At 48.9% G+C, this 11,846-nt stretch overlaps 1 long non-coding RNA gene across 1 annotated transcript; it reads right to left on the reverse strand.

Moving 5' to 3' along the window:
* Window positions 1-3,446: 3,446 nt before the first annotated feature.
* LOC309375379 lies at window positions 3,447-11,006 on the reverse strand. The gene is made up of 3 exons (XR_014170881.1): window positions 9,373-11,006; window positions 3,763-4,155; window positions 3,447-3,542 (listed from the first exon to the last, which is right to left on the reverse strand). It is a non-coding gene; the product is annotated as an uncharacterized lncRNA (long non-coding RNA).
* Window positions 11,007-11,846: the final 840 nt, after the last annotated feature.

The raw sequence follows: 11,846 nt of genomic DNA on the forward strand, positions 1-11,846 counted from the left end.
CCTGCAATAATCCTGGGAACAGTAGTTTATCCTTCACAAACTATAATTCCCAGCACCACAGTTCCCAGAATTCTTTGGGGCAGAGCAGGGGAATATGCTTTAAATGCATGGTGTATACACAACCTCAGTCAATGGAAATGTATGGGTGTGAGTGTGGGTGTTAGGAGACAGATGGGGCTATGGCTTTGGGGTGTGGGTGTGGGTGTGGGTGTAGACATGTGTTTAGATTCTTATGAGAGCTGCACCCTACTAGCCCTAGCTGAAGAAACTTCCACTGTGGTTACTCCTCTACAGACTCTCCCAGCTGTCAACTCCATAAGATCGCTCCACCCAGTAGCTATTACTACAGATCGCTTGAATGGAAGGATGCAGGCAACCTCTGCTGCCAACAAGCACCTTAACTCTAGGTGGGATTCCTTCTTGTGCGTCCCTTAAGCTCGGATCCTCATTTCTCAAATCCTCTGCTGCCTCCAGCATCGCACCCTGCGCTCAAAAGTGCACAGTTGGAGTTCAGGGTACAGCTGGATGTTTCCTGACTCAGCAATCCCAATGCAAATAAGGCGGGTGGAGACGGAGGAGGGCAGCAAACTGAGAGTGACCCCCGTGAATGCAAGCTTATTTTCTCTAAACTAAAGAAGAAGTAAAAAGTGGATTTACATAATTTATCACTGTTTTGATTCTGGCAAACGCAAAGTGTGAAACAGGGGCCTGTCTTGCAGACCAATCCTGTTTGTGCCAGAGCTGTGCACTTCTATCTCCTACAGTTATGTAGGCAGAGACCTGGCCCTTGGCCTACGTGGCATCTCTCTTGGGCATGAGCAAACGGCGCGGCATGCGCTCCTCTCCTGCCAGGCAGCCTCTCGCTCTTGCTTGTGGGCGCATGAATCATTGTGGGAAAGTTGTCACCTAGCAGGAGCACCACCCGCCCTTTGCTGTCCTTCAGCATCAGGGGGAGAGAGAGAAGCTGAGGCAAAGCTTCCTCCTTCCTAGCCATTAATGCAGACTGCAGATCCTAGCAAGGCGACAGGTCTCCTAGCACCTGCAGGCCACAGCTTCCCTGGATGGGGAGGCGGTGTAGTGCGGGGGGGGGGGGGGACTTGATAGATGGCTGTGAGGGTAGCTGTTGTGTACCAACCAGCAAAAGGAAGAAGGAGGCAGCAGCATTGACTCTGGACTGCAGACAGGTTAAGAGAGACAGATGGGTGGGTGCGGGGGGGGGGGGCGTTGGCGGGAGAATGCCACTGCCATAAACACAGCCTGGCGTGAGAGTTCCAGGAATCGAAAGACAGCCCTGTCAGTGTCCTTACTCTAGGAGGGGGTGCAGCAGCCTTGCCGGAGGGTGGGGTGGGTGGAGGTGGAGGGGGCCACAGAGGTGGGAGAGACAGGCAGGCAGGCTGGGAGAGCAGAGGAGGGAGGAGGAGGAGGAGGAGGCGCAAGGCAGCCTCTACCTGTGGGTGGTGAGGAGAGGTTAGCAATATCCACAGGGTCATGGGTATTGCTACTAAGTGCTTTTGGAAAGCGGGGGGGGGGGGAGGCTGGGGAGGGAGAAAGGAGGTTGCCATGGTGAAAAAAAACACATGATGCATACTGATGGACTGGTGGGGAAGGAGAAGGGGGGGTGAGAACTGCCACAGCAAATATGAGAGGCTTGAGAGCCATCTGTACAGTGAAAGGAGAAAGCTAGGAGGAATGGGGGGGGGGTGGAGAGGGAGGAAACAGGGAGGGGAATGTGGCTTTTGCCGCAAAGCCTCTTTCCTTTGGGGATGGCATTTCTGAACAATCTCCTTTGCTGAAGCAGTGCTCTCCCCAGCCTCTCTCTGCCAGGCTCACCCTCCTTCTCTCCGTTGCTAGTCCTCTCCCCCCCCCCTGCCCCTTCTCATGAGAAAGGAGAAGGGCACAAAACAGGCATTTCCCTTTGCTGAGCTTCTCTGAGTGCAGGGAGGGAGAGAGAGGGGGGAAAAAAACCCCGACCCCAAAATGTTCCCCACCTCCCTTCTCCTGTGATCTTGGCCAAATCAAACAATGAGCCTGGAAAAAGATCAGAAAAAGCCAGCCACCTGCCAAACCAACTGTGACCTTGCAGGGTCTGATTTAAAGGATCCATGCTCTTTATTTTCACAGCACCAACCAGGCTGACAGCTGGGGGGGGGGCAGGGGAGAAGGCTACAGGCCCTCATATTTATAGGAGTAGCAAGCAAAAAAAGGAGAAAGGGGTGAGCCCAAGTATGTTGCAGAAGCAAGCAAGAGACTGTAGACTGAAAGACAAGAGGAGAGAGGGTTTTCTTCTTGCTGAATCAGAAATTCCAGGTCAAAAGTATCTGTCAACAGATAGCATTTCCATTTGATTCTCTCCAATTGGGAGAGATTAGGACTGGCTCCAGGTTTGAAGGGGTCACCAGCTCAAGCGGGGGGCGGGGCTAGCAACTCTGCAGCTGGCAGCTGTGAACTGCCACCTTGAATTTCCCATGGGGATCCCCACTGGGTGGTACTACCTTGCGGGCATTGTGGGAAATTTAAAATGGCAGCTCACGGACCCAGCTGCTCAGCATGGAGAAGAGTGGGCAGGGCCGGGGTTTGCATCCCACCAGGGTGCTGAGGGTGCAGCAGTTGCCGGCTCTGAATGCAGAACTAGTTTTAGCATTAGGTGCTAGCGCAGGACAGCAACCAAAAAAATTGTGCTCTGTGTTTGTTGTATGTGGTCTCTAACAGTATAGTGGAGGGGACATTATATGTGAATGCAAAAGAGCAAAATCCTAAACAATGGTTGGTAAAGGGACATGGTGGCAGAGGCAGTTTTGCTGCTTTATTAATGCACAAGAAAGAAGATTCCACCTAAACATTAGGAAGAACTTCCTGACAGTAAGAGCTGTTCGACAGTGGAATTTGCTGCCAAGGAGTGTGGTGGAGTCTCCTTCTTTGGAGGTCTTTAAGCAGAGGCTTGACAACCATATGTCAGGAGTCCTCTGATGGTGTTTCCTGCTTGGCAGGGGGTTGGACTCGATGGCCTTTGTGGTCTCTTCCAACTCTATGATTCTATGATTATATGATTCTATGATTCTATGACAAATGTCTTCCATCTCAACAGAGGTCACACCTGCACCACACATTTAAAGAAGCATCATGCCACTATAAACAGCCCTGGCTCCCCCCACCCCACCCCCAAATCCTGGGGACTGTCTTTTGTTAAGGGTAATGTGAGACTCCTGTTCCCCTCACAGCACTAGCATTCCTAAGGAAGAGGGACTGACCGCTAAACCACTCCGGAGAGGGTAGCTCTGTGAAGGGACTAGGGGTCTCCTAACAACTCTCAGCATCTTTAACAAACTACAGTTCCCAGGATGCTTTGGGGGAAGCCATGACCATTAAAGTGATATAAGAGCACCTTAAATGGTGCATATGTGGCCAGGGTGCCCCTTGCACCTTCAGTAGTTGTGTAGCAGAGGGAACTTCAGCAGGCACAGTTTGACATGAAAGTGACACCCCCTGAAATTCTGTCTTCTGCATCACTCATAAAGGGGCAACAGCCCCATTCCCTTTTGCACCTGCCCCAGTGGCGTAGCGTGGGGGGTGCAGGGGGTGCCGGCCGCACCGGGCGCAACATCTGGGGGTTAGGGTTAGGGGGCGCAAATCCACGGGTTAGGGGGCACAAATCCACGGGTTAGGGGGCGCAAATCCACGGGTTAGGGGGCGCAAATCCACGGGTTAGGGGGTCAAATTACTTGCCTCGCCCCGGCTGCTGAGAACCCACGCTATGCCACTGACCTGCCCATCCTTATTCTCAGCTGAGTCCTTTAAAGAGGGTGGCCGCTTAGGCAGCGCTGAAAAAGAGGGCGAAATAAAGCAATGAATTAGCAAATGCTAATGCCAATTTATATATCCAGATGCAATTTAGAAAAGATTGCTATAATTTATATCAAAAGACAGTACATCTCACCATAGTGGGAAAGACTGTGTGACCAGGTGCCCTTTGAGGCTGTTCAACATTCAGCTGCCCAGTGCTGTGGATGGGAACATGAAGGCGTCTCCTGTCCTCCCTAATTCTTTACCTTAGAACAGGACTTACCTGACGGTTCTTCAGAAGGCACCTTTCAATAGAGAACTGTCCTTCGTAAAATAGAGAGCCCTCCAGACTGGCATTTCTTCTCCAGGTGAATCCTGCAACATGCAATTGACACAATAGTAGAGCATTAGTAGACTGTCAACACATCATTCCACACTGCTAGTTGTTCTGCAATGCTTCCCCAGCGTTGCTGCGTGATTGCTGTCTGGACTGGCTCTCTTGTACTATAACACAACAACAACAGGAGATAAAGAGTAAACTGGGATATCTGTGGCATGAAAAAAAAAAGGGGGTTTCAGCAAGAAGCTATGGGGTGTGTACCTATTGAAAGCAAAGCAGGGTTTCCACCCTGAAACCTTTGCAGACTCAGTGTCATGAAAGTGGGATTGCATATAACTACCGTGATACCATCATGAGAGCAAATCATCACAAATGAGCAATAAAAAGACCGCCTTTCCTGTGAAACACATTTTATGCAGTTTCAGCATGGAGGAGTTGAATCGGGAAGATCTACCTATGGAGGGCGCCTATTGGCTAGTGGTTGTGACAAATCTAACACAAAGTAGTTTCACAACTACAAAAAACTTTTGTATTGAAGACTGTATTTTTTAAAAAAAGAAAGTTTGATGGATTAACATAGACAGTGGTACCTCGGGTTACAGACGCTTCAGGTTACAGACCCCGCTAACCCAGAAACAGTACCTCGGGTTAAGAACTTTGCTTCAGGATGAGAACAGAAATTGCACGGTGGTGGTGCAGCGGCAGGCCCCATTAGCTAAAGTGGTACCTCAGGTTAAGAACTGTTTCATGTTAAGAACAGACCTTGAGAACGAATTAAGTTCTTAACCCCAGGTACCACTGTAAATGAGTAAGCATACAGGTGGCATCCCTGAACCAGAGTAAGAGGGAGAGGGGCAAGGCAGCCAGATGAATCAGCATTTGATTTCCAGGTATGTACATTTGTTGTGCCAATTGTGAAGCTAGGAGGAAGATAGTTCTGCAAAAAAAATAAGTGGCTGCCTGATGAGACCTCTCTTTTTCTTATATCTGCCTTCCCCTAGACATTTCTAAATTAAATAGTACTTCCTGCAAAATGTAATATAATCTTCATAAAAGTTAACAAAAATCAATGCTGAGGACCCATACCTTCACATTCTTTGGTATGTTAACTCAGCTGCTAGGTAGAACTTTCCTTTCAAACTTCCCCTTTTATGCCTGTAAATGAAAGGGACTAGAAACTTGGCTTTTTTAAAATAAAAAACCAGAGCTTCTGGGAATATCCCCATTAAGTCCTAGCTCCCACAAGCCCTCCCATGGCTCTGGCACTACTCTGGAGAGGTTCAGTTCGGTAAATAAAGTTGCAAGGTCATGTTAGCACCTTGACTCTCACAGATAGTTCAATGCCCTCTTGGTTTTCAAAGGTAGCATGTATGGTTGAATCCTACCAGCAGACTGCTTCTTTGTCCCAAAAGACTACAGTCATTGTTTGGGAAGCTCTAACAGCATTTTCCTATTTAGTTGCTGTTGGTTTTTCTCTCTGAACATCTAAGCCCAGAGTTTTTTTCCATGAGTCAGGAAGCCTGCTTTCAGCATTTTAAACATCAATTGTTCCAAATGTTTATTTGTGCCTCACCCTCCCCTGTACTTCCCCAGGACCTCAGGGCAGCTGTAGGCATGCCTCACAACAACCCCGTGAGGTAGGTTAAGTTTTTCTCAAGGCCATCTACCTGAGCATGGATTTGAAGCTACTCTGCCTCGCTTTAGTTTTGGAATGTGTGATGCATTGAACCAAAGGCAGCCTGTTCAGATCAGGTCAGGTTCCATTTATTCCGAAAATAATACAGTGAGAAATGAATGGGTATGAATGAAATTCCTGTGCCGTTCAGGGGATAAGGAGCTCACCTGTTCAGGTAGCAGCGGCCTCTCAGAGGCAGTCGCCTGGCCATTTTCTCCACCATTATGCCCCAGAATGACACAAGGTCGGAAGCACTGTAGGTGAGTATAATAGTGGCTGCCAGGAGAACACAGATGCTGATGCCATGACCACAGACCACAGCAAACATAATAATATAAATTAGTTCAAAAAACTAAACAAACTACCCAATGTAAGACAATAGAATTTCCGTGACAGAACCAGATTGAACAGGAGTTTCACAAATGAATACTGAAAGAAAGGTGGTAATGATGAAAATGACTAGTGGAGCAAAACGGGGGGATTCTTGCACACACTATTTTGTTTGTTTGTTTGTTTGAATCAAATTCCAAAGAATCATAGAATTGCAGAGTTTGAAGGGACTACAAGGGTCAATTAGTCCAAATCTCTGCAATGCAGGAATAGGTAAAGGGTAAAGGGACCCCTGACCATAAGGTCCAGTCGTGGCCGACTCTGGGGTTGTGGCGTTCATCTCGCTTTATTGGCCGAGGGAGCTGGCGTACAGCTTCCGGGTCATGTGGCCAGCATGACTAAGCTGCTTCTGGCGAACCAGAGCAGTGCACGGAAACGCCTTTTACCTTCCCGCCAGAGTGGTACCTATTTAGCTACTTGCACTTGGACGTACTTTCGAACTGCTAGGTTGGCAGGAGCAGGGACCGAGCAACGGGAGCTCACCCCGTCGCAGGGATTTGAACCGCCGACCTTCTGATTGGCAAGTCCTACACTCTGTGGTTTAACCCACAGCGCCACCTGCGGAATACTTTGCCTCAAATTTATATGCCACTTTAATGTCCATCATTTGTGTTTGTGAGTGAGTGTCTGTGTGTGTGGTGTGTGTACATATAACCATAAAATCACAATAAAAACAACCTATAAAACAACAACAGTATACCAGTCAGAGTAAATAAGCAGCGCCTACAACTAGGATTAGTGAAATATGCTCAGAGTTGTGTCAATTTCATGCTCTTTATTCAGCTCATAGTAGCAATGAATGAAACTTTCCCCAAAAGTCTAGCTATATATACATTATTTACACAATGGGCCCCCGTGATTGGCTAATTGCAGGCTGCTCCTGCAGGCCAATCAGGTCGCTGATTCACTTCCACCTGGAGCTGGATTGGGTGGCTCCTGCGGACCAATCAGACTGCTGCATTCAGGATCCTACTGTTTTAGGATTCAGTTGAGCACATAACAATTAGCTTAGCATTTGTGGTCACACTGTGGTAACCTCAAGGTTAGACTACTGCAATGTGTGCATGCATAAGAAGAGCCTATCAGGCCAATAGCCCATATAATCCAGCATCCTGTTGTCACAGCAACCAACCAGATACCTGCTAGCCGGACAGGAGAGCATCAGCACTGCCCACCTACAATTCCCAGCTACTATTCAGAGGTATACTGCCTCTGACAGTGGATGCAGAACACACCCATTTTGGCTAGCAGCTATTGGTAGCCTTAACCTCCAGGAACCTGTCTAATCCTCTTTGAAAGCCATACCAGTTGGTGGCCATCACAGCCTCCCGTGGGGGAGCAAGTGCCATAGTTTAACTACGCACTGCATGGAGCACTTTCTTTCATCTGTCCCGAATCTCCCAACATTCAGCTCCATTGGATGTTCACAAGTGCTAGTGGTATGAAAGGGGTGTGTGCATTTCTCTATCTACTTTCTTCATGCCAGGGATCATCTTATACATTTCTGTCCTGTCACCTCTTATTCGCCTTTTCTCTAAACTAGAAAAGAGGCTGCCTTTGTAGACAGTTTGGAGAGGGCAGAATTCAGAGGACAGGTTGTTGACTGAACCAGACAGTCTGAACATCTTACACTAATTTTGGTCCGACTGCATTAGCTGCCAGCTAGTTCCTGGGACTCAGTTCAAAGTGCTGCTTTTAACCTATAAAGCCTTATAGGGCATTGATACCTCAGGGACTGTCTCTCCCCATATGAACCAACCTGCACCCTGCCTTCATCATCAGAGGCCCTTCTCCATCTGCCCCCACGTAGGGAGGGACAAAGGGTGGCAACAACAGGCTTTCAGTGGTCACTCTGCATTTGTGGAAACATGTCTGATGCCTTCAGTGTCAGCTTTCAGGAGACAGGTGTTTATCCAGGCTTTGGGGAGAGTAATTAGCATCAAACTGCAAGATGATTTCCAGCCTGTTTGTGGTGTTCATCTTTTAGTTGGGTGGGGTAGGGTAAGCTTTGGTGTTTTTTTTCAGTATCGCTGGGTAATTTTCAGATAAAATCTGTGTTTTATTGGGTTTAAATGCAAACAAACAAACCCAACGTATTTGTTTTTAAATGTTGGTAAGCCTTATGCACTTTAGGGATCTCTAAGTCTCTCTGACATCTTTTTTTTGTGGAAAGTGATGAACAAGTACAGTAAATAAATAATGGTGGCCAGGGAAACACCTGAGTAAACGGGTATGCATTTAGTGGGCAGAAACTACCGGACACGGAGCAATGGTTCCAAACTACAAGGAAGAAGATTCCACCTAAACATTAGGAAGAACTTCCTGACAGTAAGAGCAGTTCGATGGTGGAATTTGCTGCCAACGAGTGTGGTGGAGTCTCCTTCTTTGGAGGTCTTTAAGCAGAGGCTTGACAACCATATGTCAGGAGTGCTCTGATGGTGTTTCCTGCTTGGCGGGGGGTTGGACTCGATGGCCCTTGTAGTCTCTTCCAACTCTATGATTCTATGATTCTATGATTCTACCTCACCTTAGTGGGAAAGTCATTCCACATGGTAGGTACCACCACAAAAAAGGCCCTTCTCACCACCACCACCAGATGAACATCTCTTGGCTGTGGCATGGTTAAAAGGTCAACACCCTCAGGCCACAGAGACTGGGATCGACTATACAAGAGCAGGCACTCTCAAATAGATTGGTCCTCAGCTGTTTAGGGCCTCAAAAACCATAATTAACACATTGAATTTGGCTCAGTAGCTATCTAGCAGCTCCTATATTGATTATGAAGTGGCGTAAAATAGCTAGGTGAATACAAATATAATTCATAACACTAAGAATTGTCAAACAGCTTAATAAAAGCAATCTAAGCGGAAATCCCTATGCGAAACATACTTTGCAATACAGGTGTGTTGGGCACAGGATAGAGCAGGAGTCACCAACATGGTGCCCGTAGGTGCCCTTGTGCCCACCAATGCCCCCTATGACACCAGGCAGCTTCCTATGTATCAGAGGCAGCTCTCAACTCTCTGGCACCTCTCCCTGGTGAAATGCCATCTCTGACATTTCTGAAATCCTGTCAGCGTGCCACACCACCAAGCGTTTCCCTGTTCAGCCCCTCCTGTCAGTCTCTTGAAGTTTTCATGTATGTCACCAACAAAACACAGGAACAAACCAAGGGCAGCTCATGCACCAGATGGTAAAACGCAGCCTGCAACGTGTGATGCGGGGAAGGGAAACCGGAGCCGTGGTCTTCGGTGAGAGAAACGTCCATAGCTATGAGGCGCTACAGCAAGCAGGACCCCCCTTTTCAGATCCTGCACAATCTCGGAAGGCCTAGGAAGCGAAGCTGCGGCCTGTGGTGCCCCCTGCGCAGGCCGCAGCCTCTTCCCCCTCTTCCTCCGAGAAGTGAGAGCGTGCAAATCCTGCCTCGCTTAATTGGCCTCCTCGGCGGCGTGGTGGAGGCCATCTCCCCGGTTGGTGACCTTGCTCCTGCACAAGGCGCTGTGAAGAGCCTGGCACTGCTGAGGCTGGAGGGGAGGAAGAGCCCAGGCCCCGTTGCCTGGCAACCACACAGCTGTCTGTTGACCTAAAAGGAGCTGCTCACTCTTGACACAGCTGGTGTTTACATGGAGCCAAATCTTTCTCCTTCGTGTTTGCATGGAACGAAAGCAAGGCACACAGACACAAGCGCTAACACACACACACACACACACACACACACACACGGAGTAGACAAAAAGGAGAGAGAAAGAATGTGGAAAACAGAGAGAACAGACTTCCCCCTGCCCTTCATTGCTAGCTGGAAGAGAAGATGGGGGGGGGGGGAGAGAGAGAATGTGTGTGTGCGCAGAAAGGGGTCAGGGACATCGCAAATCCCTTGGAGGGCCAGATACATCTTTATCCACTGCAGCACAAAGGAATGTGTTGTGGAAAGCACCGTGTGCCTTGGTATTATCTGAGGCTGTGTGTATGCCTTTAAAGCACATCCAAAGCACATTCCCTGCCTCAAAGAATCCTGAGCCTATCATGGGTTCTTGGCGCAGCAACAGAGCAGGCCAGAGGGGTAGGGAGTCAGGAAACCCTTTTGCTCTAGGGTAGGATTTGAGGCCTTAGCACCTCACCTTGGGCCAGAAAGAGAGAGAGTGGGGATGCCAGTGGTGTGTTGCCCACCCTGCTGCCCAGCAGTGAGACTGTTCATGGGGAGGTACTGAGCAGTCTGCCAGGAGACATGACCGCCCGGCTGCTGCTGGACTGCCCAGCACAGGAAGGAGAATCCTGTGAGCCAGCCATCAACCTGCCTCCAGAGAGTGAGGTTGCCCTGGCAACCGAGGAAGCACATAGGCCTGAGTAGGACAGTGAGCTGGCCAAGTATTCATGTGCCATCTCCAAGGATGAATCCTCAGATGCACTAGTGCAAGCAGGCGCAGCCTACTGGCAGGAGTGCCCATTTGCATGCACAGTCCCAGTGGGAACTGTGTGAAAGATTGTGCCCAACTCACTCTTTGAAAGGAGGGGGGTGGGGTCAGGCATTGGGACAACATCTTAGCTTCTATGTTAAGAGCTCAGCTTCTGAACCAATGCTTCTCAACTATGACTAATAGTGTTGTTATTATATTTATTTATATCCTGCCTTTCCCCCCAGGACTAGACTCAAGGCAGCTTACACAAATTAAAATGACACAGATAAAATTCAAAAACTAAAAACATATAAAAGTTAATTCTTAAAATGTAATTAAATTCTAATAGAATTAAAACAATATTTAAAACACAGACAGTAAAAACAGCATAGCACTTTTAAAAGTCACTTCCTTAAAAAAACCAGCTAGTTTCCAAAGGCCTGCCAGAATAAAACATTCTACACCTGCCAGCAGAAGGACAACAAGGAGGGAGCCAGTCTAGCTTCTCTAGAAGTTCCAAAGTCTGGGAGATGCCACTGAGAAAGCCCTCTCCCATTGGATCCCCAATGTAATGAACTGGCAGCACAACTGGGAGGAAGAAGAAAAGGAAGAGGATCCCAGCAAGGGGTGTAGCCGGGACTGGGACACACCGGGGAGGCAAGCAGGGGGTGGGGAAGGAGAGGTTGGTGTAGGAAGTACTCACAGGGTGAAAGAGGATGGCGAGGGGAGGGAGTCAGTGCAGAGGAACCAGAGCAGAGGACCCATCACCAGAGCCAGAGGGGGCCCTGTCTCCCCAAACACAGCGGGCTCTGAGGCATAGGGAGCAGCAGGCAGGGTGCTCTAGGAGGCTGAGGCAGGCAAGGGTCCACAGCCCAGCTTCCTAGCTGGCCAAGTGTGGCTTGCTAGCTCTGAAAGGAGGGTTGTGATTCCTCAGATGGAGCAGGCTTAGAACAGGTGAGGGTCACCTGCCTCATCAAGCCCAGATGCTGCAATCAGAATGCAAAGTTCCAAAGGGAAGCAGAGCTGAGGTGCTGGGTCTGCTCAACTGCCAATGTTGATGGACTTCGGCTTGGACCCTGGACTGACGACTTGACATACTGACTTGCCAGTAGGTAGGCCAGGGGTTCGGAACACTCACCAAGCATTCCTGTGAGGGTGGTGGGACTGCTAGAAGGGCCTTCCCCAACGATTCCAGAGCTCAGGCAGGTTCATATGGAAGCTTCAGATAGGCTGGGCCTAAACTGTGTGCTGACTCTTGGAATAAAGC

This window comes from Podarcis melisellensis (assembly GCF_964234715.1).
Source record: "Podarcis melisellensis genome assembly, chromosome: 8".
Lineage (NCBI taxonomy): Eukaryota > Metazoa > Chordata > Lepidosauria > Squamata > Lacertidae > Podarcis > Podarcis melisellensis.